Source organism: Aphelocoma coerulescens, assembly GCF_041296385.1.
Source record: "Aphelocoma coerulescens isolate FSJ_1873_10779 chromosome Z unlocalized genomic scaffold, UR_Acoe_1.0 ChrZ, whole genome shotgun sequence".
Lineage (NCBI taxonomy): Eukaryota > Metazoa > Chordata > Aves > Passeriformes > Corvidae > Aphelocoma > Aphelocoma coerulescens.
The window spans coordinates 55,519,160-55,545,455 of NW_027184085.1; positions in this window are offsets into that span (position 1 = coordinate 55,519,160).

The following is a 26,296-nucleotide window of genomic DNA, read 5'->3' on the forward strand; positions in this document are numbered from 1 at the left end:
TGCTCAGTTGAAAAAAAGAAAATTATCTTAAATCATGCAGAATTCCATTAGATGTTTCAAAAATAATCTACGTCAGTTGCCGGATAATGAAGGTATGCAAGAAGGGGCCGAATGAGTTGCTTGCTGTCTGCAAACATCAGCATTTGAAAATGCAAGAAACTGAAGGCTTTATTCCACCAAATATTTAACCCAAGACTTAGCTTCACACAGAGATATTTACATACATAATATCTACAAACATAATCCCTATTGTCTACAACTAAGGAAAACAGTATACTCAGCATAAATGTTACATAAAAGATTGTTCTGCAGAAGCTGACCTTCTGTGGAGAACACTGAGTTTCATTCTGTAACCCATATTAAGCAATTTGAAAGTGAATCAGTCTTTGTCCATTGGAGAAGCACAGCATATATAGAATCATAGAATCATAGAATCATAGAATCATAGAATCATAGAATCATAGAATCATAGAATCATAGAATCATAGAATCATAGAATCATAGAATGGTTGTGGTTTGGAGGGACCTTAAAGACCACCTCATTCTAACTGCCCTGTCATGGGCAGGGACACCTGACAACATTGCTCTGAGACCTGTCCACCCTGGCCTAGAACTCTTCCAGGGGTAGGACATCCACAGCTTCTCTGGGCTACCTGTTCCAGTGCCTCACCTCCTTCACATTCAAGAGTTTCTTCCTAATCTAATCTAAATCTACCCTCTGTCAGTTTAAATCCATTCCCTCTTGTCTTGTCACTACATGCCTTGTAAAAACTCCCTCAAGCTCTCACATCCACTGCAGGAGAACATGTAAAAATGCTCAAAACCCTAATGCTGAGCATTTGTGCAGCAAGTTCCTGTGTCCCAGGATATGAATAGGTGCTTGTGCCAGGTGGGAGGTGCAAGCACTGGTAGAATGGATATGAATTCTCAACTGGTAGCTATGCCATGACTGGAAATGATATGAGAAACTAACCGGAGAGATATACAATACCCAACAATGATGATGAAAGTCAGTGGGAGTTCTGGGCCTCTTGTGATCCCTTGTGAAGCAGAAAACCTAGATACAAAGAGATGCACTATCCTAACCTAACAATTTTCATGAACAACATCAACATTTGAAAATTACAGCAACCATACTGCTGTAATGACTACACCAAACTCAACTATTAACCCATAATAAGGTTTCTTTATAGTTTTGAGACATTTAATATTATATTTCTCAACTTTACACTTGATGTGACAGGGAAATATATAAGCTAAAATTCTTCCCAACTTCTTAAAAAAGTGCTGTCTATTCTTTCAATTAATTCCCTTGATCCTTTTGAAATAATTTATGACTTTTATTGCCCTATTTTTTTGAATGCTCTCTGATTCATTTGAAAGCCCCAGAGGGCAGAACACCAGCCATAGCTCTCCTGAAGATAGTACAAAATAGTGCATAGGTCAACAGAAATTCCTAGCCATCTATCTAAAACAATTCTGTAGAGAAGTGCTAATGGGTCCCATGGTGTGAGTTATTCAGATATATACATTTCATTTCTTTGTCCTATGCTTGTATTAATTTTATAGCTCAAGCCTATATCTCTTAGAGGAAATTCCCCTTACTCATTAAGTCTGTATTTCACACAAATTAAAAAGTGGTGAAGTAATTTGAAAAGGGAGTTTTCTAAAAAAAGGTCTTTTCTTAGAAAGAAAAAAAGGGAAAACAAACCAGAATCTGATTCTAAATATTTCAGCAGAACAAGTACTTCTTCCTAAGGCCTATTTAGTTAAGTTTACCGCAAAGCTGAATAGTATTTGAAGAGTATTTAATGCACCAGGGCACTCTTTAGTACTGTTCTTTTTCCAAATTAGCATCAAGGAACTATAGCAGCAACAAAATAGAGTTGGCAAAACAATTTAATTAAAATTTCTCAATAAAGAAGAACATCAATGGATGTTACAGTTTTTGCTGTATGATTTATGGTCACATAAAAACGTGAATTGACAGGCCACTTAACAGCAGATGTCTCACCTGTTCCTAAGTGAACTTTGAAACACACTAAATAGTATGTGTGTTTGTACCAACAGAACAGTGACAGAATTTTAAAATAATTTGGCAAAACCCATCTTTAAATCTTTCATTTCTGGCAATACAGACCTCTTAGTGGATTTACTACATCTTCTCTGAAGGGGGGAAAAAAGGTTAATTTTTGACAGTTTTTTATGTACTATGTTAGCAAATAAATCTGTGGTACAGTAGACATAAAGTTAGTCTATCTACTCACTGACATGTCAGAAAATTTGATCATAGAAAGAAAAATAGTATTTCTATGGCACAGAAATACTATTTCAGTAATTTTAGTTTTGTGTTTCTAAAATGTAGTATCTCTGATTTCACATATGAATGAACCTTTAACTTCAAAGTTGCCTTAAAATCATCATCACCGAGCACTTCATTTATGAAACAGTTTTGCTTCTGTAATTTCTGGAAACAACCTATTTTTTTTTCCATGGTGGTTTACAGTCACTTAAATTGGACTGTTGACATGCAGAGACAAGTTGTGAACTGTCTGGGGGAGTTCTCCTATCAGTAGCAAAAAACCAGCAAAGTCAGGGAGGTTTACCTAAACAGTGGCTGTGCTACTAACAGTACTGAGAACAGAACACAAATATTTTTGTCACTCTCACTCCAATAGCTATGCCTTTGAAGAAATACTGTAATGTTAAAGAGGCTTCAAATGGCAGAATATCTGTGCTCCTCTGGCATTGTATAGCACATGCATGTATTTGTAGAATCACAGTATTTGCTGCATTATGATGTTATTACTTATTATGATTATACTACTTATAATGTAATATAAGTTAATGTAACAATAGTTATTACTTATTACTTACTATGATTGTGTTACTTATAATGTAATTAGTTGCCAGTGCTCTATAAAATACTGATGTAATTGTTACATGTAATTTCATAATGCCTGAGTGCTCCAATGAAGGGTCAGTGGTGACCAGTACTAGTTGTTAGAGAGAAATTTTTAATTCAGGCCAGTCCTTTCCCAGAGTTGCCTTGTATATTATCAATGTAGATAGGTAACACAAGAGCAGATTGAAGATTATTTAGGTCACCTCTGCACTTTTCAGTATTTGCCTCATTTTTATGTTGAACCTCACATTTAGAGTTAAAGGTTTGCAAGGCTTAGTCTGCCTTGTGCTTTGCTTCAAAAGTAGAGCTCTTTTAATACACTTCTGCTAATGTTATTCAATTTCTCTATCTTTTGGCTAATGACTACATAGATAGGTCACCTGCCTTTTCTTCTATTATTCCACCAAGACCCAGATTTGCTTCCCACTTGATTCTCCCTTTGGCTGTTTGTTCTTGTACAGAATCCTGACTTTTAAAGCTGCAAACAGACACAGAGAGTCTCTCGTTTGGTGAAGTGAGGTGCTCACTGGACCTTTTTTAACTTAACATAGTTTAACTATTTCTCTAATAGTTTTTTTTTTCCTTTCTCTGCATACAAAAAAAATTCCTTACAAAGCATCAACATCCAAACTCTAATGGTGAATGCCCTTGTGATTTGGTTGTTATAGTTGGTTTTTGTTCACAGCTTACTCTTTGAATTAGGTGATTAAAGAAGAATCTGAAACTCCGCTTTTTTGTACTCTTAGAATTCTTAAATCACAACAAAAACCAGCCAGCATCTAGTCGAATGTCTCTCTATATATTTTGAAATCTTAGGCTGTTCTCCAGACTATATACCTTTAAATAGCTGGATGAGTAATGCTGAACATGGGGACAACATGATGCCTTCAGTACAGCGACTAGAACAAAACACGGGAAATATGACGGGGAAGGATTTCTGCCATGTACTCCAAAAACATCTGCAAATTTCTTTATTTCTTCCCAGAAGAAGGAAAGTCTGATAGCCCCAGGTGGAATTTCCTACCCCCTAATGAGATAAGACTTTAATTTCATGGCCAAGATATCTCACAGAGCCTTCCTCAGTCAGTACGTATTCTTGTTCTCTTCTGAAGAGAACCTTAGATGCACAGTCTGAAAACTGCACTGCAGTTCTTTTATTTCACAGGCACTTTCTAATTATGCTGCTTCTTAACAGTGTTTTTCCAAAGCCTGCATAAATGAACTTCCTTGTCTCACAAGCTAGCTCTTCCCCATCTTTCTTTTTTGTACCTGAGCCTTGAACCTAGCAGCACATTTGGGGAGCAGGCTGGGCTGCCTGCAGCAGCTGTACCACCCGCCATCCAGAAGCACCAGTTGTTCAGCTAATCTCAGACATATTGTGTTGAAGATTGGCTTCATTATTCTTCTGCCAAGGATGACTGTCAGTTTCTCAATAGATCTGATTGTGGACGAATGGGAGGTCTGGGAAACAGTTGTTACTCAGCTGGAACGCCCAGCACTCCCAGCAACAGAAGCAGAGGGGCAAGGGCAGGAAAGCAGGCAATTTTCATGCACACAATCCTGTCAAAAAGTCCACAGCTCAGTTTCCTGGGTTTGTAAAGAGAGTCCAATTAAGTTGTTATCTACCTCCAGCTCAAACTGGATGGACAAAACCAGATTTGCTTAGACAGGTGGCATGAATGGGGGCAGAATCAGTTGTCACCCACCTCTGAACTGTAAGATACGTATTCAGGAACAACAGGAGACCTTTCCTGCATCGAATAATTCTCACTTATGTCTTTCCCTTTGGAACTGTTGTAGGAGGCTCTTTGTGACTTGCTTACAAAAGAAAGAAAGGCTTTTGCAATCACAAGGCTGCTTGGTTTTATTTTTCCACCTACTTGAAATAATAGCTCAAAAAAGAAAGCCTGTTGGTTGTTCTGCAGCAAACAGTGAGAACCTTACAGCAGTTACATGGCATCACTTAGGAAAAGCAGAATTATTACGTTAATCAGCTCGAATGCCACCTTGATTTTAAACCATAAGTTGCTACAGCACAAAAATACTATGGGTGAACATTCCTTTTTCAGTAATGTCTCTCCTCTGAGGTTTCTCATGCAACATAGATCAGGCCATCCCTATGCACAGATGGGAACCAGTGGAGACAAGGCAGTTCCATGGCATACCCAGGACACATCCTTGACATGCAGAGTAACGTACTGTTCTGTCACGAGGAGTTGCAGTACTCATGAATGAGATTAGTGTTATTAAGATTGCTTTTCTAGCTCTGTTGATGTAGAACAGACAGATTTATTAACTCACATGTCACCCCGAGATGAGATACCAGGGGACTGACTCAACAGTATGAGCTAGTATGGCTGGCTCCACTGACCTCTCATTCCATACCTCTGGTCTTCGCTGGTGCTGATGGATGGTGCATTACTCGCAGAATCAAGACAACACTTTTTGTCAGTTCTAAATTAACAGCAACTTTAAAAAAGCAATACCTATAATAACAGCTGTGAGACAGATGCAGATTTGGTCTAAGAGCTTCTCCCACAAGGGCCTCAAGACCTAAATGGAGACATTTGGTACCAGTTCCTTTGCAGAATATCAAACAAAAAAGAGTCAGCAGGATAAGCCTCAGGACCATTTGACTTACAAAAGGTGATGCTCAGCATTTTCCTGAAAGGAGACTCAAACATTTCACAGAAGAATCATTCCTATTTTAGGCTGTACATAATAACAGGACATCTTTTTTAAACTAAAAGAAAGATGTATTTTTTCTGCTAGTCACACTGATTGAATGATGTCAGCACATTAGCCTATAAGACCCTCAAGGTAATTCTGTGTTTTCCAGTATAAACTTCAGTAAAACCTGTATGTTACAGAATCAGATTTTAAAGCCATCATTTATTGGACTTGTTGTCAATAAGGAGGTGTCTCATTTGTGAATGAGTGTAAATATATCCACAATTATTGCACTGACAAAAACTTAGCTGTTGAACTTCTACTGCTCCTCTCTGTGATATAATCATCATTATACATGATAATACAAACCCATCCAGGTTTATCAGCTGATAAATTCCTATTAATTTCCATGTCTCTTTCAAAGAATGAAGAGGGGTTCTCCTATTTCTCAGTCTGAATTAAGCAGGCATTAAAAAAAGTTGCAGAAGTCATAAATCAGTATGGTTCCTTCCTCAGTTAAAAGAATTGTCTATTCTCATGTTACTTAACTGATGTTTAAATTTCTGTGATTAAGTAGGAAAAATACATAAATCAAACTTTCTGCTTTCTGTACTGCAATTCTTCAGGAGTTCAGGAGTTATGATGTAAGAAATTTCAGAAGACAAAAATAGCCTTAAAATTAATGGGCATGTACTTGAAGTTCTAGTAGATATATGACTGTTGTGTTGCCAGATACTCAGTTGGAATGTTTGCAAGTAAAGATGCTTTAAATTATACATGGGAGACAGCATCACCACAGTAATGACTCATATTGCCAGGATGAGAAAGAAAGAAGTTTAAGGAAATAAAATGAGCAGTACTTGCCAGCACAATGATATCTTAGCAATTCTAGCTACCCTTCTACTGAGTTATCATACCATCATTTGAAATGTTAAATATTGACACATTATTGGCAAGTGATGTAGGTCAAGGCAGTCTGGGATATATTCTTCTTCTACCCAAGGAATTAAAAACATGGTTTCTGAAAGAACCACAGTCCTGGCAACTGCTAAAAGTACTTTTCCTGCAATTTGCTCAAACAAGACTGTGCTTAGAAAGTTAGGATTAAACTTAATGAAAGTTGTGAATGCTGATACCTTGTTTCATGCAAGCAGTTACTGAGCTATGCATGAGAAACTTGAGTATGGTTTTCTTTTAAATTCCACTGTATTTTGGTGTCACGTCAGTGTTTTCCAGAGAAAATCAGAGATTGTCTTTGGTTGTAAGGGTCCTTGAAGATCATCCAGTTCCCACCCCCAAAATATTTAATCAAAATGCAAGGTAATCACATATGTGTGACAGTAAGATTGAAGTCAAATCATACAAGGCCTAGGACTACCCTCACAGTTTTTGGTTTGGTTTTATACAAATATGAACTTCCCACAAGTATACCACTTGTTGATTTCTTTTATTGTCTCCATGTGTTATTTTCATTTGACAGCAAACAAAAGTCATATATATATATAACGTCAAGTTCCATGAATAGCCTCTGAGTTCTGAGCAACTCAGCAGAGATTGCAAATTATAGTGTAATACAAATCTGGTATTCATTATAGCCTTTTTTGTCTTACATCTGAGATTTCATTGAAATTTGCAGGCAAGTGCTTTCTTGCATGTTATTTTAGAATTCATATCATCATTTACTGTATTTTTGAGGAATCAGAAGAGTGGTAGCCTCAGTAAGTCACTTGAAGATTAGCCAAGTTCATCAATAATTTCTTGGCCTTGTTACCACTTTCTCAAATAAAAACGACAGAGCCAAATTTCAAAATTGTGTGTGTAGCTATATGATTGATTATTGACAGCATTGGAGTTACTCTGGCTACATACTGTTAAAAGCCAAAACTGAATGTGAACCCCAAAATTAATCAGCAATTAATCTCCCATCCCTCATCTCTCCTAGTGGCAGCTGAAGGTACCCACTCCTTGTCAGCTGTAGGGACACTGCATGGGAGAGGTGCTAGGCTCGCCACCATTGCTAAACTCAATGGGGTTTATGCTGTTGGGAAGTAATCAATAAGCCCTTGGACTTCTGAGGGCTCTTCTGACCAAAACCCTGGAAAGATATACTTTTACTTTTTACTTTCACTATTTGGTGAGAATTCAACTTGCCTATTTTTAAGCTTAGTGAAATCTACCACACAAAAAGTTACTTTAAGGTTTAAAAAAAAAAAAAAAAAAAGGAGGGTTTAAGCTTAAAAAATATCGTTGAAAACTAAAGCTGAATAAAAGCAGCTGCAGAAGCAGCCAATCGGTATGAAGGGTTTATTCCTAAGGCTGAAAGATGCAACCGGGACAGGAGACCAGAATAAAGAATTCTACCAGTGAAACAGACAGACTTCATAGCATAAGGAAAACCCTTTTCCCTCTAAGATCTAGATCTCTACTTGGATCTTTGTCAAACACTTAGCATCTGTTCCATGCAACCTTTCTCAGCTGTGATGCTTATAACCTGGTCAGATTAACACTTCAGTCTCATGTCACAGCCATTTCACAAAACAGAAGTGCTTTACTATGGGTGAAAATTCCACCAGTGTCAGCAACAAAATGCTTCTCACTGAATGAAAAAAAAGAAAGAGAAAGCATTTACACCAAAAACAAATACTGCAAGTTAAAAACTATTTTACTTTAACTACCTGCACTTTGCAGAGTCATTTAGATATGTGTGAAGAGGTGCTAAACTTTCTATACCATGAGGTATAGGATTTCAAGTCCTTTTTATATGTGTGCCATTGACCATAAAAACACAGAAAAATAGAGAATTAGTGAAGAAGCACAACTCCCCTAATTTAATTTTCATCCTTCCTTCAAAAGTATTCCATACTAAACTGTTTAAGATTTATTCTGGGCTAAGTCTGGATTAAGCCTTGCTTTTTTACCATCCACTTCAAAAGAAAATAAAATACTTCTGCTGTCCTAAAATATGGCAGTTCCTTCCCAGTTATTGCTCATAGGCTGTGTTGTGTTGTGGCATCTACCAGGATGTCAAAAGAATAAAAAAAACTGAAGCTTTAACCAGTTTGCCTATCCAACAAAAATTTCTCTCAGGTGCAGCCTGACTATACATGAATAAGAGAGCATTGCTCAACATAGTAGAGGAAAAGTAAGCATTGCCTCCTGCAACAGTGTGAAGGGAAAAAACAGGATTACGACACTTGTCTGATACATTCTTCCAAATGTGTCAAGCATTTTCACTATGAATTTTGCTCTTTTCTCTTCCACCAATACATTGCACATCTTCCCTACCAGTAGCACAAAGCCTGGTATTCATTAGTGGCACAGCCTCTGTCACTGCTGTTCTAAGATCAGCTCATTTTAGGTGTTACAATTAGAAGAAAACTTAAAGCCTTTACTGAAAAGACAAAGATTTTTTCCTACCAGTGCTGCAAACAGGAACGGAAAATGCTCAGTGTCTCAAAAGAAGCACTTGGGTAATTTGGAATAGGCTGGTGGGTAACCAGTGTGCACAACTGTTATATAAGCAAAGAAATAGGCAAGGGCTGGAAATTAAATATTTGCTTCATAAAGGTTATCTGACATTTCCATAACTTTTACAACAGCCTACTCCTGTACACTTCTCCGTTAATTGAACTTTCAGGGCACACTGAAGTATAAATTGCATTCAAAGAGTGTTAGGTCAGAACACGTTGCCATCAGATGATGTGTGAGATTAGCTACATCAGAAGCAGAAACTTCTCTTAAAGTGTCCTTCTCCTTTGAGAGGTTTCACAAGAGGCTGTCAATCACTGCACTATTCAAACACTGTCCAAGGACACCGGATATTCAAAGCCACCTGAAAAGTCCCAGCCTTCCTTCTGAACAGTATTTCAAATCAATTAATAAAACCATGTATTTAAAGTAAGAGGCACTTCACTGTTTCCCACACCAAATACCAAAAAAGAGTTTCTAAATTCATTTTTCAAAAGTAAACACTTTCATGTAAAAAAAAATCCTAAAACCCCTCCCTTTCTTCTTTTTTAATCCTCTACCCTTCTCCACAGTGGCCATGCCTTAGATTTCTTGTCAATTTATTAGTGAGAATGAATTATCAATGAGTAAATATTAATAAATATAAATATATAAAATAAAGACTAATAAATATAGTGTTATTGATAAATATACTAACAATAAATAATGAGTAGATAAATAATTGTATAATGTGCTATTAATAATAAATACAAATAAACATAAACACACATTAATAAATGTTAATAAATCTTAACACTAACAAGTGGGAATTGTTAAATCTTTGTAATTTCTTAGTGGTAATATACCCTTATCATGTACACTTTAAGATATTTTCTCAATTTCCCAGCCATTTTTCATTACAATCACCTAGAAACCCAAAATTTTTAGCTACTGATTATTGTTGCTAGTTGTAGTTCTCAAGACCTGCCATGATCACAAAGGTCATTAACTGATCCTGTAAACTTTTTCATTTATTTTCTATATCATGGGAGCCCTTCTTTTCCCACAGAAGAAGCAAAACTGAACAAATTTCACAACAGTGACTTTTGCCTACCATTTCCACATACTAATGCAGTGACTTACTGTTCCTGTTGCCTTGAGAGACACTGTCAGCTGAAGAGAGTAAGAGAAATTGTTATTGTGCTATTTGAATGAGAAAGATAGAAATGTTCTATCTATAACAGTGTTTGCATCAATGTTTTCATGCCTCTATGACAGAGAATCTAAACCTTAATCAGATTCTAAACATAAACTCTTGCAGCAGAGAAAAATTCATCTTTATATTAATGGGAAAGGGGATATAAAAGGTTTAAAACAGAAAGTCCAAAGCACAGGACACAGCATGCATTTTTGCAGGAGAATGTGAAATCTGAAAGCAAAGTAGTAATCTCCCACAAGAATGAGATTTCAGTATGTTACAACAAGCTACAGCAGGCAAATGTACTGTAAAGCCTTCAGTGTCAGCTTGTCTCACCTGGCATACCAGACCACCAGACCCCTGACCAAACAAAACAGACCAGACATATCTTAAAAACATCATTTTTAATTTCTTGCAGAGAGACAGTTAACTCTGTGGTTCTCAAAATACTATGACTGGTTGACCTAAGGATAACATTCACCCAGGTATCTAAAATGAGTTCATCTTGCTCTCTGTCATTGTAGATACAATAACATTTAAATTTCTCACACATCAAAATCCTTAAGTAAAAGTTAATTTTTTTATAGCATTGTAGAGTAATTGAGTGAAGACCATAATTCCTGATGCTGAATGCTTCTTAGTGTACACTAAATTTCCTAAAGAAAAGCAGCCTTATCTCTAGGGGCACTGAATTCTTGAAGCTTCATCAACATACAAACGTACAGTTTTATACAATAAAAGGGAACTATGCAAACAATAACACACCATCTTGGTTACAGCTTATGTCATAATGCAATCTTCAGACTGAAAACAATTAGGGCAGTTTTTGCCAAACAGGACTAGAACACACACATATATATAAAAAAACTTGGAAATAAAAAAGTCTCATTAGTGCCCTCCTTCTTACTGACAAAATGGAAGAAAAGAAAAATCTAGAAATTCAAATCTGCTACAGAAGGATGAGACCCACATCTGAGAAGTGATAATATATTAGGCCAAGTTTAGTGTGTACTGAAGTCAGTAATTTCAGGCAAAAGCAGCATTTTCCAAATTATGAATTCAGAATTTCACCTTAAGCCGTCTTGAAAGAGTCAGAGAAATGGGTAGGCAATGTACAGTATAATGTGAAAGACACCCCAGTTGTGACTGGGAAGTATCTTGTAGAAATTATGGTAGAAGCAGATTCTGAGACTGTGTTCCTTGCTTTTCCACTAGATCTTTCAGGGGAGATGGATCACCTTACAGTTTCCAGTAATGTATTCCCACAGAGACATTTTGGGGTCCAGTATACTTACTATGCTCAATCAGCAAATGGCAGAGCTAATTTATTACATTCTTACACTTTTTTCTTTAAGACACAGAAAAAAATATTGAAGTCACAAATATCACACTGTCCTCAGATTGTGAGATGTTGATGGCTTCTAGCTTTATTCTTTGTTTATCAGACAGCTGCCTTATGTGAAAATGCCACAGGTGTGGTTTCATCTCTGTTATAGCTTAAATAAAATTGGATGGTGTCTTGGGGTGACTTTATGATGTGTATCCCCTATCGCTGTTCTATGCCCAGAAATTAATTTTGTGCCTTTCTATGCCTTTAAACTGAGCCTGAGAGGGGGGAGAGAAAAAAACTGAGCAAATTCTTCAAAGCAGTTTGCAGTTTGTTTTCAAGTTTCAAGGACACAGAGATACAGTCTCCTCTCTGCCGTCTGTTGGCGAGAGGAGCAGAGGAAGCAGCTTTCTCAGCCAGCTTTCGGCCCCTTTTCTCCGGAGAGAGGCAGAGTTGAACTTTGCTTTCCTGGGACTTTGGGGGTTTTTTCCCTTCTTCTTTTTTGGACTGTTTCAACATCAGGACACATCAGGAGAGCTCTCCACTGAGGCCCGGAGGTGGGCCCACCCATCCCAGCTCCGAGGAGGGAGGAGAGAGGCTACCTACAGGACTCTGAAATTTCCCCAGGTTTTCTCTCCACAGTGAGAGGTTTTATCATTCAACATTATTATCCTTTTCCTGAGTGTTTGTTAAATAAATAGTTTTTATCTCTTTCACTTTTCTTTGAGGAAATTTTTTTCCCCCCGAACCTGGTAGGGGAGGGATGGCTGTAACCTGCCTTCTCTCAGAGGATGTATTTCTAAATTTGTCCAAACTGGCACAGATGGGTTGTCATTTTTATGTGGAATATATATAGTTGTATGCATTTTTTTTAAATCCACAAAAGTCAAATATGTGACATCAATTAAATATTACCAGATATGCCTGCTACCTGAGTAATGACAGATTCTTCTGCATTGTTTTAAGAAGCACCAAGCTAATGGCAACACACTTCTGGCACCACACTGGAGCCCTATAGTATCTGCAGAGTGAGTCCTTACTGCATATTCTGTCCCAGTTCTGCATGTCTTACTGACATGAGTGAGCTCCATGAACACAGCTAGGCCAGAATACACAACAGAAACCTGCTTTCACACTGCAGAGACACTCGGCAGTTCAGGTGTGCTAACAGTGCCTTCCAAGAAGCACCTCAGCAACGCACCCATGTTAGGAGTTGAATTCATCATACCTTAATGATTCATCCAGGTCATCCAGGATGTGTCATTTTGCCTGTCTAGTCAACATACTAAATGAGCCAGGAATGCTATCTTCCTGTGTGGTTTATACAGTGTAGCTGTGGGCATTTCAGCAATGATATAAACCAATAATGGAAACTTCAGTCTCAGTTTGCTGTTTGTTCATAGCATTTTTAAAGCACCAGCATCTACAATGTATAAAGGACAGATGGAGGTAAAATTGCTTAGTCATGCAGTTAATAAAGCTTGCTCTCAGTTTATGATAGACTGTACTAACACAAAAAAAAGAATCTTCAATTAAACAAGACTCATGCCTTTGTTATTTGATGCTGCACAAATTACGTTTAAAACCATAGTCACATGAACCAAAGAATCGTAGAATAGTTGAGTTGAGACAGAACTTTTAAAGGCCATCTAGCCTAGCTCCCTTCAATAAGCTGGCATATCTTCAACTAGATCAGGTTGCCCAAAGACCCATCCAGCCTGACCTTGAACATTTCCAGCAATGGGGCATCTCACAGCTCTCTGGGCAACCTGTGCCAGTGTTTCACTACCCTTATTGAAAAATACATTTTATATCTAACCTAAACATACCCTCCTTAAGCTTAATCCTTGTATTGAATGCTGGAAAAGTTATCAGTGGTCCTAAAGCACCAAGAGTTTTCCTTGTGAATAGTGCAGTACAACAGGCAATGGAGATCTACTAGAGGTGCTGGGTAGACTTCCACAAACCAGAATGTGTGACTGAAAATCTACTCAATATTAACAAAACGCCTGTTGAAGCCATTTAAACTCTACACTGGTGTGAGGAGGAAATGGCATGGAATGTACATGTGGGTTCAACCACCTGGGTCTTTCTGGAGAGCTTATACTGGCCAGAAACTTTATTAAGTAAATTATGTGCATTTTAGTGTCAGTAACCAGATGGTGCTGCTCCTCAGTTCTCAAAAGGAGTATTAAGAGCACTCAGCACAGGACAAGTTGACAGGAAGTCCATTGAATTTCAAAGGAAATTAAAACCAAGGGAAAAGCAAGACAAAATTGTCAGAAAAAAAGTCTGGACCTCAAATAACATTTTGAGCTCCAGAATGAGGCAAATTTATACATGAACACACTATAGCAATGAGAACTGTTCTTGCAAACCACAACTGGATCCCAGATTAAGGCAGATTAATTCTGTTGAATATTTTTTCTAGTTTCTGTCATGCTCCTAGCTTCCATTTTCCCCTTCCTTTAAAACATGACATTCCAAACATTGCTTCCAAATCTTCCCTGAATACAACCGCTTTTATTTGTAAAAATTGTTTATTGGAGATATTGTCCTTTTTGTGATATTTCTTGATAAAAGGACACTGGATGGCATTTTGTTCTTTGAGAGCTGTCCATTGCACTTTTAAATCCTAGACAGTTTCTCTGTATATTTACTGTCTAGTTCCTTGTAATTACTTATCCTCAAAAAATAGCAGAGCCACCATATAAACCTCTAGAAAGTGCTAGTTTAGAAACACTTCTGCAGATATTACATCTGTATCTGAGTCATTTTCTCCTCACATTTTCATTACAAGAACATTAGTTTTCTGTCACGTATCCTTCAGGTTAAAATCATCTTAATTGCATATCTGTGATGTTACAACTATTGCTGCAAACAAAGATCCAGGCAGTATAAAAGAGAGTTCAAACCAAAGCTGATAAGCCATAATGTCATGAAGACTTTTTTTCCCCCAATAATATTTTTAGCCATAGCAAATCAAACAGACTTGTCCTATTGATGTTATGAATAAGACTGAGGGAAAAATCATTTTCTAAATAAAATATTTCCTTTCCTGGATCTGTCAGGTCTGTAGATAAGCTAAGTAAACCTCATAAAACACCCCCTTTCAGCTTCTATAAGGTTACGTTGTGAATGATTTATATTTTGCGTATTGTCTGCATTTGATCATTCCCTTCCTTGTCTTTTGTACACGTGCATGTACCTACCCACAAATATGTACACACACAAAGACATATTCTCCTCTACTCCGCTCTCACAAGACCTGGAGTACTATGTCCAGCTTCGTAGCCCCCAACAGAGGAAGGGGATGGATCTGTTTGAGCAAGTCTGACAAGGAACATGGAAATGATCCAAGAGCTGGAGTACCTCTGCCCTCAAAGACAGGCTGAGAAAGTTAGGGTTGTTCAGCCTGGAGAGAAGAACACTCCGGGCTGACCTTACACAGCACCTTTCGGTAAGGTGCTAAGGGGGCGTGACGAGAAGGCTGAAGAGGGACTTTTTACAAGGGTGTGGTGTGATAGAACAAGGGGGAACAGCTTTAAACTGAAGGAGGGTGAGTTTAGATTAGATATTAGGAAGCAGTTCTTTACCAGGAGGGTAGTGAGGCACTGGAGCAGGTTGCCCAGAGAAACTGTAGCTGTCCTATCCCTGGAAGTGTTCAAGGCCAGGCTGGATGGAGCTCTGAGCAACCTGGTGTAATGCAAAGTGTCCCTGTCCATGGCAGGCAGGCTGATACAGGATGATCTTTAAGGCCCTTTCCAATCCAAACCATTCTATGATTCTATACAGCAATAAAACACACAGATGAATATGCTCAGTTTTCCCTTAGGAAAAACAACAGCCACAATCATCTCTTTGCTTCCACAATACATTTTACATCTTAAGGAAGCAAGTGATCTTTACAGAGCCACTATTCATCATGTGACAGCTCTGCTAGGACAGCTGGTTTTTTTGCATCCTCAGTCTGAAAGTACTAAAGCCTTTAAAAGTATTCACCAGAGCACATCTAAGGGTCAACAAGATAAATTCTTGCTGCTCAGATAATAGTGAAAATGTCAAAGCAACTGGCATAACTCAAATTTACAATATACCTGAGAAAAACAGATTCAAAATGTTGACATTTTTAATTTCCAACACATTGCTGTTTAATTTCCAAAGCATTTTGCTGTTATTGTTGTAAAGGATGAGAACTATACAATAATTTTCCTTTTAAACATTCCAAAGGGAAATGTGCTTCAGATCACAGTAGTGGTTTAAGCCTTAAAATAGGTAATATTTGAGCTTTGAATACATATCTTAGTTTAGTTTTCCTGTCATTATATCCAGTTCTTTTCTGGGACTTGGGTGTAGGGCCATTTCTAATATATCAAAATTAAAATTTATGAACATTTAAAAAAAGGTGTTTGACTGTTTAACTATTTGCACTAGAAACAAAATGAATCACTGAATTATTATTTGTATATATATGATAACATCAAGTATTAAAGACAATTCTTCAATTTACCAGGTTTCATCTGTCTCTTGCCCTACAATAAAAATGGAAGCAGAGATAAAATTAAAGGTTTGTGTAAAAAAAGTTTGTGTAAAGCTTGAATTCTTAAAAAAATTGTACCATGATAGTGAGAGATATATGCCAAAATTTATTACTTCAATAATACACTGAGACAGTTCAAACATTCTGAACTGACTCATGCTTACATTATAAAATCCACGGAAGACTGGATTGTCAGTGAAAACACATTTCTCTCCATATGGACATCAGTTATTCTAATGTAGGTATATTTTACATGGTCAGTAAGCTCAGCCTATAACCACTAACAATGAATGTCCCCAGTGAACGCTTATTTCCATGCTCTGCTTCTAACAACAGTGATAACAGAAGCACAGGGCATAACTAGGAGTAATGATCTGGTAAGGCAAATGGCCACTACCTGTGACTCAGGTCATCCCCCACCTATCAGGTCATTCATCTCAGGGAAATATTTCTCACTTCAATTATTATTGCATGGTGGATAAAAAAATGTATCTATACTAAACAAGGATGCATTTTCATCAGCCCCATGGAGCAGTGCTGTCCATCAACAAAGGTGCTGACCCCAGTTTATTAAGAGAAAAACAAACAAACAAACAAACAAACAACCTCCCAACAACCGGACTGTAAAACTGTTTACAGAAACCAAGATATTTTACTCATTTTCCTCAGGGTCCTGTGAGCCATTACCATTACAGCCTGCCTCTGAGTACCCAGTCCTCCTTCAGACTCATACTTTGCTCACTCTGTTTGTGAACAGGATTCATGCTGCTCCCTGAGGTTTCATTATGATCCAGTGAAAATATTCTGAGATGGGCAAACATTTGTCTCCACTGTAGGAAATATTTTTTATTTACCTTTAGCTCACTTGCTGATCCAGGTCTCAAGTATTACCTACTCATTCTCTCTCTGTGATTTCTCTTCTGCCCTTCCTAAAATACTTTCACTTCCTGCTCTTTATTCCCACAGTGCTGTGTTGAAATTTATTCTTCATTCTTGCCATGATTAATATTTTTTCTTAGATAAAATGTCAACTGCTTTTTGTAGTTTTCACTTATCCTCATCCAAAGCAGATGTAAAGCACTGAACAATCAGTACAGTGATATTTTACACTGTTTGCAAGAAAGTACAAAAGGCTGTGGAAGACCCATGACAGTAAATATTCAGACGCTTTTAAGAAATAAGCAAAACTGCAGAACTTCGTCCACAGTATCCTTTTCTTGATGTTATTGGGGCTAGGTAACGTGATTGGATTTGAAAACCTTTCTCATTTTTGGGGGTAAATCACTAGAGATATTAACCAAGAATACACAATGTTTAAGTGGGTAAATTATGAAGTACTCTCCTATCTTGTGGCACCTACAACTTACTAACTTGCTGGTCCAGAGGTTGTGTTTGGGACATCATTATTAAAGGGCAAGGAATGTCATTGCTTGAATCTGTTTCTTTAAATGTATTTTGCCATTAGCCCTTTGGAGCCGTGACAGCTGCAAGATTCATTGCCACAACCTGTTGGGAATGAGTTCGGTAAAAAGCCATCTACACAGAGAACGAGATTGTTTCATTTAACTACATATTCTAAAATTGATGCATCTAGGCCATTTATCTAGACTCTTTCTATAGTCACCATGAAGAAAAAGCTGCCTCCAGGTAGTAATTTACACTGCATGTTTTCATTGCCTTTCCTCACAAGGGAAAGATCATGCATTTGAAGTAGCTACTTTTTCACAATGGATTTGGGGTGTTTACTATACTAGAAACCTCCCAATTTTAGACAGCAGAGTAGATGAAATTACTTCCAAGTGTACCACAAGATCACTTCCAAGTCTCCACAGATCACACTGCCTTTTTCCATTGTGCAATACAGAGGAACCGGGAAGAATTTGGATCCATTTATATGGGTAATTAATAATTTATATGGCAGATTATCTGGTATGCTACACAACAGAAAAAATTATCAAAGAGATAATCAATTCTCTTTGGATACATCCAGACACACAGGAGCAGCAGAATGGCAGTCCTCATTGTACAAAGTCCAGTTTAATTAAAAAGTTTTATGGACTAGGAAATGACTGACAGGAAAATTAACATGTGCTTAGTGATACCCACAATGACGAATCCTGAAATTTTTGCTCCTGATGATATTATAGTTATAACCTCCCAGTGTAGTTAAGACTACCTTAAGTGACCACAACAATATCAAATTAATATCATGCCACACACTAGAAATGAAAAATGACAAGAAAGCAAAACATAAAGGCACAAACCAGTAAACTGCTAGCAATGACTGCATTCCACTTCCAGCAAAAGCTGCAGATCTCTGGGCAGCATTCCTCCTGGTACTGGGGTGGGAAAAACTTCAGCTCCCCCATTCACCCCAGCTTAGCAGTTCTTAGTTAGGTGTCATGGTCTGAGTCAAGTTCATGACAATCCCAACTGAATTTCAGAAATCCAGACAGAAATCCAAAAATTCACAGGGACATTTGGAGCTACCAACTCAAGTGATAGAGAGCAACAGCTTGGAAAAGTCTACATACTTCTACATTTACACCACGTGTAAAAAGAAAGCAACAAAGGAAATAAACTGAGAACAAGTTTTGCAAGTTACTCAGTAGCAGAAGGATACTTTAAGTTAATGAGAGGCATATGTTTTAGCTCAAAGACACATTTCAAGGCATGAAATACATACATACATTTATACATGGAGATGCACAAACAGAAAATACTTCCCAAAGAAAATGTTAGGTTGATTTGTGTTCTATTTATGGCCTAATCCTAGCGTAACTCTGCAGTCAATAGCAAAACCAGTATTTACTCCCAGGGGCACAGGTCAGAGTTGTACAGGTTAACAGCTGTTACTGCGTGTTGGGTTTGCATGGCAGGGTTTTGGGAGCAGGGAGGTACAGGAGTAGCTTCTGTGAGAAGCTGCCTTAAGTTTCCCCAGTGTCTGATGATTCCAATGCCACCCAGCTCCTAGACAGACCTGGCACTGGCCAAGGCACAGCCCATCAACAGTAGTGGTAGTGTCTATAGGACAGCAGATTTAAGAAGGGAAGGAAGTTATTGCACAGAAGCAAATTGTAGCCAGAGAAGAGAGGAGTAAGAATATATGATAGCAACAGCCACACAGGCACCAAACTCAGTGAAGAAGAAATAGGAGGCAGTGGTCAAGGCTCTGGAGCAGATTCCCCTGTAGCCCAAGGTGCAGCCCATGGCAAGGCAGCTGTGCCCCTGCAGCCCACAGAGAACTCCATACTGGAGCAGGTAGGGGTGCCTGAAGCAGGATGGGACCCAGTGGGAAGCCTGTGCTGGAGTAGGCTCTTGGCAGGGCCTGTGGCCCTGGGAAGAGAGGAGTCCAGGCTGGAGCAGGTTTCCTGGCAGGACTTGTGACCCTGTGGGGGGCCCACACTGGAGCAGTACATTCCTGAAAGACTGCATCCTGTGGCATGGAACCACACTGGAACAGACTGTTCCTGCAGGACTGCACCCTGTAGCATAAACCCACACTGGAGCAGACTTCCTCAAGGACTGCATCCTGTGGGAGGACCCACACTGGAGCAGTGCATGAATAATTGCAGCCCGTGGAACATATTGGACGAGTTCATGGAGTTCTATCTCTCATGGGAGGGACTACACACTGGAGCACGGGGAGAGTATGAGAAAGGAGTTTCTACCCCTGTGGAGGAAGGAGCAGCAGAAACAATGTGGGATGAACTGACCACAGCCCATCCACTATGCCACTGGAGGGGAGGAGGGACTGAATCTGGGGTAAAGTTAAGCCCAGGAAAGAGGGAAGGATGGGTGGAGGATGTTTTAAAGATTTGGCTTTATTTCTCATTATTCTACTCTAATTAAAGTTAAACTAATTTACCAAAGAAGTCTATTATGAGTGTGCAGGTAATTGTGAGGGATCTCTTCCTGTCCTTACCTTCACATGTGAGCCTTTTGCTGTATTTTCTCTCCCCTGCCCAGCTGAGGATCAGAGCAATAGAGGGGTTTTGATGGGCGCCTGTCATCCAGCCAGGGTGTTTACCACCCACTGGCACTACTACTCTCAATGTGAGTGAAATAACACACACAGAGGCCTGCCAAATCTCTTGCACTGAAGCTGGATTTCAACCTGTCTAACATATCTAATGACGAGTACCCACACCCAGAGCCCCAGACATGCTCGGCAATATGACCTCTTTCTGTGGGAAGCACATATATTATTCTCTTTCACCTAATGCTCCCAGCGCACTGGAGCATTAGGAATTTGATACAGAGAAACACAGCAATAAAGACATGCAGCTGTGCTGGGCACTGTGTGACTGAAAGTACAGGGGACTAAGATTTAGGTCAGCCTACACAGATGTGAAATTATCAAAAAACATCATGGTGGACTTATGCCATTGGTGTTCCTACTTTGAGGCCCTAGTATATATTGGAACTTTTGGTGTGACAGTATTACTTGTAGGCCTAATATAAGAAGCTCTGATTTAGATAGATTTCAAACTGCATATATCTTCAAACACATACAAATTTCAAGGCCTAAGTATAATTTTGTTCTACTTGCAAGTTAAGAAAAAAACATAAAGAGCCTTTGTTTGACACTTTTAGCCATCACTGAATTATACAGACTGGAAAACTGAGGGCAAGAGAAAGGTTTACTTTCTCTTTTGAAAATATAAGAGCATTTACAAAGGCTTTTTCCAGCACAGTCACAAAATTTATCCCAAGAATTCCACAGCACTAAAACTTTAAACCAGATAACACATCCCTGGTATATTATGGAAATAATGCCTTACAACAACCTTCTGAAATGTACAGTCTAATAGTTTCCCATTCCTTCAAGTTCATTAGACTCTGAATTTTTGTATGGTCTCAGCTCTTTATAAATGTTTTTGGGCAGATTTGTTACTGAATAAAAGGCGGTTTTATGTGATTTACTCTTACTATGAACGACTCTAGTTATGGTGTGCCTGAAGACTGGACAAAATCAAAGCATATTGTGATAGATGTGCACACACAGAGGCTACCTTGGAAAGCCAAGGCTGCTACTTATAACATATGCAGACATAAAAACCAAATATTTCATGTGTATTTTAAAAAACATGTTCACATCACTTGTTTGTACATCACTTGCAGAAAATATATCATAAAGCTCAATGTCACACTGAACACATTTGGGAACACAGAGAGGATCTACCAGCATTGGAGATAATTTGTCTGGTTATACTCCTCCTTTTGCAATTTGATTAAAATAGACTGGTTTTATGGGAAAGCAGTGGGCAGTATAAAGGCATACAAAAAAACAGTAACTGGACCCAACTTTGCATTAGGTACTCATCTGTCTGGGAGCATTGCTCTTCATCTAGAACAACTTGGCACTTCTGACAGTATTTTCTACTAGGTTAAACCTAAATCCCTTTGCAGGTATTTTGAGAGCTCATGAGAACTTGAAGTTGTACAGACTTCAACAAAATAAATGCCTTTTATTTGATGTATTATTGCTTATGGAATGCCTAGATACTTTACTCGAGAAGGAAATACATTCTAGTACACTAGAATATAGTGGCATCAAGTAGAAAAAATTATTAACCCAAAAGGTTACACGGGGCTGCTTACATATTTCCTGGAGGAAAGGAAGTTGGAGGAAAAACTGTCTTATGTAAAATATACTCTAGTTTGAGGTGAAGCACTATGGAATAAATACTGTAAGAGTTGCCACTGGATTACAGAAAGGCTGGTCAAAACATTTCCCTGTCACTATTAATGCTGCAAAATCTAAAATAACTGCCCTCTATGTAGTTAGAAGTTTTTAGTTGTAGTTAGGTATTTCTCCTCCCTCCCCCAACTTCAGCATTTATATTGCAAATGTTCCTAGCATGTTCAGAAGCCTCGAAGGGTTTGGATATAAAGCAGTTTTTGCAGCTCCATTTTTACAAGATGCAAAATTTATGGAATAATTTGCATGCCATCTTACTTGGCAGGCAGAAATATTTAAAATGAGATTACGATGAACATCTCCACAGTAAGTAAACAGACAGCAGGGTAAAAATGCATGTGTGCCCAGTCCTCAGATGGCAACTCACAGATCTGAATCATTGTTTTTATATCAAATTAGTAAAACAATTAATGGGAGCTTATGAGGAAAGTAATTGCAACAAATTTTGAGACTTTTTTTCCTTATGCCTCCCTCCATTTCATTGCGTCCGAATCTGGCCAACTTTTATCCACAATCTTTTTCATGACATCTGTAAAGCACCATGGACACACACAGATAGCTACTAGTCATGGCATTAGTAACACTGTGTGCAAATATTTTGAAAAACCTTGTTTGAAAAATTATGTTTATATAGGATGAGGCAAACATCAAGTCACTTTTGCTTTTCTCAATGACATCTCTTAAAATTCCTTGTATGCCAATTCTACAGTAGCTTCACAGACTAAATGAGCCATTTACATCAAAAACTTGCACAGTAAAGCCTGGGCTTCTAATTATAGAGATATCCTGTATTCATCATTGTCACTAAGTTTTAGAACAATGCTCAGCGCGCTGCCTGGCCAAGGTATTTTATGATGTCAAAAATATTGTCCACCCAAAGCATTTTTAGGAAGAGTCCTGTGGAACCATTTGCAAAAAACCAAAAGAAATCACACTGTTTATTACTCCAAAGTAAGTTATTTGATTGTTATATCCTTTCAGTGATATTGTCCCAAATTCAGGCTTGCTACCCAGTGCAAAGTGCCAATTCACACTGCAAGAAGAAGTATTTCTAATTTTTATTCTACTATGTGCAAAGTAGGGAGCTGGGTGGTAACCCACAAAATCTGGCTCCCTGATCATCAAAATTTTACACTATTTATACATTTTAACAAAAGCATCATCATTCACTTGCTACAGATTACATAACTATTTTATTAGTTAGTACTCAAAGCCCTACTTGTTACATCTCTGACTTCTCATGCTAATCAGTCCATATGACCAGTTCTTCCCTCCATTTGAGTCTGGGATCTATTCTGGGTGGTCAATGAATGGCTGGATGTGATCTCCCAATGCCTGAATTACCTTAGTCAGCTCAGTTCTGCTGACTTCACTCCTGGTGGCTTTCATCCAGACAGCACATTCATCTTGGGACTGCCTCCCCTTTTACTTGAAACAGAAGACTAGCCAAGCATACAAAGTTCACAGTGAGATTGCTTAGTCATAACTGTCTAGCTATAGCTAGTGATTAACTTTAAAAGAACTGCAAAGTTTGATTCAGGTCTTGAGGGGCTCAATGTCAATGTAACTCCACATAACTTGTCCCAGCTGTCAGTGTTGACATCATAAAAAAAGTAACAAATTTGATGATCTTAAAGTGATATTTTAAGAAGCAAGACTGTTCCAGCCTTGAACCACAGCATTCCATTAAATATCTGTTGATTCAGGGCCTAGCTTAGTGTTTCAGTAAAAGTAGGTTACCTGTGGTAAAAAGAATTGCCAGTAAATCAGGAATTTCTGCCGTAAAATATCCATCAAGCCATTCCATGAGACCTCAGGGGAACATCCTTAGAGAGTATTTCCAAGAGGTACTCCCATAGTACTCTATCCGGGAGAATTTGTTAAGCTTGTTTAGCATCCCCCTTCAAAATTTTTACAAATTGTTCTTTGGATACCTGGACAGACCATTCATATTGTGTGGTTCTGTATAAGGGAATTAATGTGGTAAATTATCTTCTTCTTATATGATACGATATTCTCTACCATTGCTACATAGAGTAATGCCCATACATAGAACAACTGCCTGGTTTTCTTGGCCCTGAATTAGTTTACATCACATGAGATGGATGGAATTAGCAAAGAATCTGACCTTGCTGAGTGGCACTGTCCCAAAACCTAATCCTAATTCTACCACACTGGGAAGAAAGCTGTGATATCACAGAGAAAATAAACTGAAAGTCATTACAAAGCTGCAACCAACTAGAATTTTCACAAATGTATGATGTTAATACCAATTACTTCTGGAAAACAGACCCTGCAGTCCAAGTATTAATTACGATATTAAGAGGGCGGAAAAGTACAAAGATTTTTGTTTTCACAATTGCTATTTCACGGGTAACCCGACTGTACCACTGGATTGGATTCAAATATATGTGCATAAATGGCACACGGAGGCATATCAAAGTTATTACCCTGATCAGTCTTCAGCAGAAGAGGGTAAATGTAGAAGTGTACAGCTGCAACGAGAAATTAATTCTCCTGAAAGCTGCTCTGATTCAACTTATGAGAAACATGAATGATTCAGTATAGGTTATCATTACATGCTGTCCTTTTACAGTAAATCATGAAAGTGTGATGGACTAGAATTCTTCATCTAACAAAATATTATCCTTTGCAAACCTCCTTTGCAAACTATTAAAAATACTATATAGTTTCACTGTACATCTATTATTGAAGTGCACAATTTAGTATCAGCAATCCAGAGGGATGCTTGACAGTCACAGTCACATTTTGAAATAGAGCTTGGACATTCTGTTCATTTACATCAATCATTGTCTCCCCACTTCTCCTCACATTAGAATTCGTCTTTAAAGCAGCCCTAGTTTTGCTGTAATTCATACAGAAACTAGAGGGCTTTGTAAACTTCATTTCTCCATTTCCATTTTCATGCTGTAGCTGTATTCCTATTAGCACGTCTATCACACTTTATATCACATAAAATAGAAAGATTCTTATGCCTGATTAAACTGTATTTACTTTCAGTGTATACAATACCTGTGATCTATCTATGTACATGCTGGAAGTATTGCCACTGTTTTAGAAACATTTAAAAAACACACAACAGCTCACAGCTTCTTTAAAGAAAAAATACTAAATATTTGTGGGTTTCAGTAAACAAAGCTAATCTTCAACAGCAGAGGGGCCAATAATACTCTCTCTGCTCTACTGAATTCTCCTCTTCCAACTCCAGTTCAAAACTGTACTTGTTTTGGTTGTCAAGACACTGTGAGCTTTGGTGTAGGTGCCATTGTTTTCAAATTGAGCTTCACCAATCTCGTTTCTCATTCACTTCATTGTGTCAGCCTTTTTGCTCTTTACCTTTGTCTTTCTGTTGGTCTCTTGCACTTTCAGTTCCCTTGGAAATTAGACAGCAAAAAAGTTTAAAAATATTAAAGCTTTTCACTTGTCAACAAGAGCACAATTGACATGAGAATTAACTAGAAGGCAATAACACACAGCACCCTATGACAACAGCTTTTACAGAATTGTTTTTCATGAGCAAAATGTTCCTGACAGTACAATTTAATAATGTTTAAACTATTATCCCTGGAAGTTTCTGCCTCAAATTAAACTACTGACCTGACCATATTGCAAATATGCTAAGGTCAGAATGTTGCCACTGACTTCATAATTAATAAACCACTACTAATAAAGACAAACATCTTCTAGGATATGAAAAACAGAACTCCAAGTGTGGTGATGTGATACCTTTATTGTATTTTTATGTAAGTTTTCTGTACCCCAATGGTTCATCCCTACCTTCCCCACTCCTATTCCCAGTTGGTTTGCCCTAGACCCAAGCTGCTCCCCCAGTGCTCCCTACACGGTTGCTCTCCTCTCCTTGTTCTGGCTCTTTCCCTATCAATCATCCAAACCCCTCCTGTTGTTCCCGAAGGTTCAGTGTCCATCATCTGAAACCTCCCAATTTACCCTTATATGGTCCCCGTCAATCCCCCGAGACCCTACCCCTCTAGATACCTCCCCCTTTGGAAATCCCCTAAACCTCGATGCTCCATTGGGGCATGTGATCCCTTTCCCTCCTCCCCTTGAGGCTATTGGCCCAAGGAAATGTCTATCCTCGTCCATATCCCTCCCTTAGAGATTTCTATTGGTCCCCAGTTAAGCCATCCCCATTGTAACACCTCCCTTTATAAGAGGTTCCCTGGAGCTACTCGAGGCTTGTCTCCTGGGCGTTGCCTAGAATAGGCTTGGTTTATCCAGTGTGGCAAGGCTCCTTGCTACTTTCTACTCTCTCCCTCGTCCGGGCTGCTGACAGCCACTGTGCCTGGAGCTTCAGCTCCCCTGGGCAGAGCTGAACTCCTGAGGAGCAGCTTTAAAGCCAAGAGCCTCCAGCTGCTCCCCACTCCTGTCACACACCGCAGGAGCTCGCCTGGGCAGTGGGCACTGGCAGTCATTGCGATATCCAAGCTTGCTGAATAGTGGCCCAAGAAAGCAAATCTTGCAGT